This window comes from Olea europaea, chromosome 13, assembly GCF_002742605.1.
Source record: "Olea europaea var. sylvestris chromosome 13, O_europaea_v1, whole genome shotgun sequence".
Lineage (NCBI taxonomy): Eukaryota > Viridiplantae > Streptophyta > Magnoliopsida > Lamiales > Oleaceae > Olea > Olea europaea.
In genome coordinates, this window is record NC_036249.1 from 8799113 (window position 1) to 8803533 (window position 4421).

The 4421-nt window shown below is 30.6% G+C and overlaps 1 protein-coding gene across 15 annotated transcripts in view; it reads left to right on the forward strand.

Moving 5' to 3' along the window:
- The first annotated feature begins 484 nt into the window (after positions 1-484).
- LOC111407511 overlaps positions 485-4421 on the forward strand; it is an 11274-nt gene continuing 7337 nt past the window's right edge. For 4 of the 15 annotated variants that reach the window (XR_002705120.1, XR_002705121.1, XR_002705122.1 and 1 more), the window contains exons 1-2: positions 485-909; positions 2020-4233. The gene's annotated coding sequence lies outside the window, so the exon portion shown is untranslated. The remainder of the gene's footprint in view (positions 910-2019; positions 4234-4421) is intronic. The other 11 variants (XM_023037032.1, XM_023037037.1, XM_023037036.1 and 8 more) reach the window with 8 other exon arrangements.

Genomic DNA, 4421 nt, shown 5'->3' on the forward strand with positions numbered 1-4421 from the left:
AACCATAAGGTAATTGAACTTGATTGACTAATTACCTAAAAACAATAAAAGTGACTTGTTACTTTTTAATAGCTTATTTCCGCATGTTGAGTCTAAATAAATAAATAAATCGACTAATTAGAACTTTCAATTTGTTGCACTTCATTTCATATGATTTATAAATATTTAAAAACACAATCAATAATTACTTAAATCCTGACCAATTATTGGGTAATTTTGACCAATTATTTGATAATTGTGACTAATAAATAATAAGTTATCTAAAAATATGTAATTGTGATCTACGACTTGTTTTTCTTTGTAATTGATAAATAAGCTGTAATCAATTAATTTGATAATTTGATCAAATAATACCTTCTCTATCTTAAAGGAGAGAATCCCAAATCACTATTCACTTGTGGACTGGTTTCTCCTCACATTTTACTGTTCCGTGTGTGGACAAAAAAAATGACAATTTTGATATTTCCCACATAATGCAATTGTTGACCTGAGGGGCTAGATATCTTTACTGTTTATCAGGGCCAAAATGATTTCTCTTAACATTTGAGATTTTTCATTCCTCGTGCTTCTTCCAACACAAACCCTTGCATGTATTCTCCTATGATGTTTTTCAAATCTTCAATCTTCCAAAGCTATCTGCAGGCTATCATCTCCAAATGAATATCCCCTCTTCGAGATAAGCCGAACACAGTCACTTAGAAGGCCTCAATTATTCTATGGTTGGGCCCGTGTAGGAACAGGCGCTCCTTCTCCTCGCTTCACGAACTACCAAGGGGATTTGGCTCTAAAGCTTGAAGCATGTCAAGGAATACTATTATATGTACAGCCTTCTCACACCGCGGAGCTCTTTTCTTACTTGGTTGAGCTTCAGACTTCCCCAGAAACACTCCTGTGTAAATACCTCATCGAGTAAGTTATTGTTACTCGAAATAGAAAATATTCTCTGATATTGGTAGTTCTGTAAATTCTTTATTTTTCGTCTTTATTTTATCTTTTGCAATTTTTTTGGTTAATAATGTATTAAACACGATTTTATCTCTTAATTTACTTAGGCAAATTAAGAAATTACTTAAATTAGGTTAGGTTACTTTTCAAATTTTTTTGATGAATAAAAGAGTTGTCTTTTTTAGACAAACTCTACAGCTGAACTTTATGTGAAATTAAAGGAACGTCTTCTGCTTTTTGTGAACATGATCTTGTAGTTGTTGAATGAACAAAAAAGATTGAACCTTGACAACTAATTTTCTACTAAATGCAACTTGTTGGTAATAACACGAGGGAATATGAATAGTCGGTGATAACGTTATGCCATTAAAAATTAAAGTTCTTTTTAAAGTAGAAATTACTTTGTCTTGAAAAAGAAAATTAATTAGAAAAATATTGGATTCTCTGAATGCATGTTTGATTGAGCTTTTACTATTTTTAAGGTTTTAGTGAAAGAGAATATGACTCAAACTATACGTATTAAAAAACCAAACTATATGTGAGTTCAGAGATACTATTTTTAGGTTTTAGTGAAAGGGAATATGACTCAAACTATATGTGCAAATGCAAATTACGTAGTGAAGCACGAGCACTGTTTGATTGTATTCCCTAACTCAAAATGTGGACGTCTACAATGGATTATGATAAAGTTATTTTCCATTAACAAAGATGTTGGTATTGTAAACTTCAGGCTTTCAATTTTTTTTTTCACTATTTGCTCAGCCAATTGAAGTTAAAACTAAATGATAGTACATTGTGAATTAAACTAAATTGTTTTTTTGTGGAGTTTTTTTTTTGCTGGAAACTAACACTTTATAATCTCTTTAATTCTACTAATAATTGGATTGTTTAATGATTTCCAATTGAGTTACTTTCTAAATGTTGCATACTAAGTTCTACGATTGGTAAAATATCAATTTTCTGATCTTTGTTATCTTCAGTGATGTTTCGCCTTCTTAAGGAAATTGCCAAATATCTGTATAGTTTTGTTTAACTTGGTCTTAACATTGTATGATTTTCTTGTCCTCTCTTCAGAGATTTGGATGCCTCCTCTGCCTATGATAAAGTCAGATAGATTGGTGACCCTAAAAATCATGCTGGTTACCCAATTTACCATCATCTTCAATTGGCATATGTTAGTTTTCTTAAAAAATGAATGCTCTTTGTAGACAAGACATTATGTGACCACATAAATATTGTTGGAAATTATTTCTTTTCTTTGCACAAGACACATTATTTGCACCTTGTAAAGATTTTATTTTCAGATTGTAGGGTGGCTATGGTATTTGGGACAAATCAATCCGTAATCGGATTACATTAGCCCCTGCCACAGTGAATTATTATGTAAATTTCAACCTATCATGTCCTTCTTCATCATATCAAAGAATGTTTGGAGATCTCAGCAAGGAATTTTTTTTTCCTTCAGTTCGTATATCTTTGAATTCTTTTACCTTTTAACATATTGATCATTTTCTATTCCTGTTGTAGGTAGAATTGGGGTATGCAGCATACTATAAATCTTGATTATTATTTGATTTATTGACTATCAAATTTTACTTTTGGACTGCTTTTTTAATAGTGATGCGTGATCAACACGTGTTTTTTCTGTTAAAGATACGGTGGTTGTCACAAGTTGATTTTATATTGTTCATTTTGGATGCATTTGACATTCTAGAATTTGATTACTTGGAAATGAAGATTTGTATAACTGGGTTGATTTTGGGGTGGTGACACATGATAGAGAAGCAGATGGACCCAGGTAAAATTTAGCTCTTATTGAAAACAATCAAAATTCCTTTCCATTGAAATTCATATTTGAGGATAAGGAACTTCCCATCTCCACTAGAGAAATCAGAATGAGAGATAGAACTTGAATCTCTTTTTTGTGATTGAATATGGGTCTTAGGGAAAGTGATCCTGGCTGCATGAATCCTTCTACAGTAATTTCAAATTCTTTCTTGATTTGATTTCAGGTATATCATTAGTTTCAGTTTAAATTGTAATGATATTGTATTACTAAATGTTTTATTTTGTATGTTTCTTTTTAAATTTATTCTGCAATAGTGATAAGAATTGTTATCACTTTAGTTTATGCATTCCTATATACAATTTGGACTATCACTTTGGTAGGTTCTAAATGTAATCTATTATTTGGTTCATTCTGCATAAACTTGAAGAGATATAGTCATAAATTATCTTTGAAAATTATTTACCTTTAGATGTTAATATTTATTTTACTTGATAAAAATTAAAAACACGTCTTAGTAGATTCGCTCTCTATGAAGTGCTGCATTTCTAAGTAATTTTCTTCCTCCTTGATTGTCTTCCCAGCCTAATCAACATGCAATTAGGATTTTTCTTAAAGAAGTGTTTTTCCTTCTACATACCTTGTAGGAATGTTCGATTTTCTGACACTAGGCTAGAATCCATTTCATTGTTTGGAAAACTTTTGTATATGAAGATTTGATAGTGTGTGTTTGCGATTTTGGGTTAAATTGATATATGTAGTGCCGTTTCATTTCAATGATGCTTGCAAGTGTTTTTGGTTTATTATTTTTATTTTGGTGTAGAAAATGGACAAGGGACCGTGCTCGAAGATACATTCATTGCAACTGAGAAAAGAGTTTCTCTATGTAACGTTGATATACAACTTATGTCAATTTTTTGTATGTTTACCTATTAATGTTTTGCAATAGTGAAATTGTAATACAATTTTGTGAAGCTATTATTTGTTAACACTTAACATAAAATAATTTTTTAAGTATATTAATATGGGTCAGACAAGTATTAAGTTTCAAGAATATTAGTGGTTGATCCTTTGGAAAGTTATTCTATAAAAGAATATTTCAAATTAAGTTTTGGTACAAGTGACAAAATGGAATTTGAAGAACTGCTCTCTATTCCTAGAAAAGTGGCCCATCATTCAAGGAATAACTTGTTATTGATGAAAGGGAAAACTAGGATAATATCGTTCTTTCCTGTATGATTGTTGAAATATTTTTGTGCATATATCTCATTTTGGGAACAAAAAATCTATGCTTTAAAACTTTCACTAGACCCCGTTGATTACCTGTAGTTACTTATGCAAATATTTGTTAACACTATTGTAATGCAAACATTCATACCTTTGTAACTTGATATTCAAGTAGGTAGTGTGATTCTCTTTCAACCTAACCTTTGAACAAGTGCAATTTTTTATGTTGGGATCCCATTCATCAACTTGATTGAGAAGGAAAAAGAAGATTTCAGGTAGGTGTTTTGAATATTTGTGAACTTCTTTTCTTACAATTGATTTGAATGTTTGTTTGGCATTTTTAATTTCTTTTTTAGTTTCTTAGATTGTTTAGCTATTTCAATCCTACCGGGTCTAGGTCATTCATTGGGTTTCTTCCAATTGGGTTTGACATTCTTGAATGTGTTCGACTTATAAATTTACA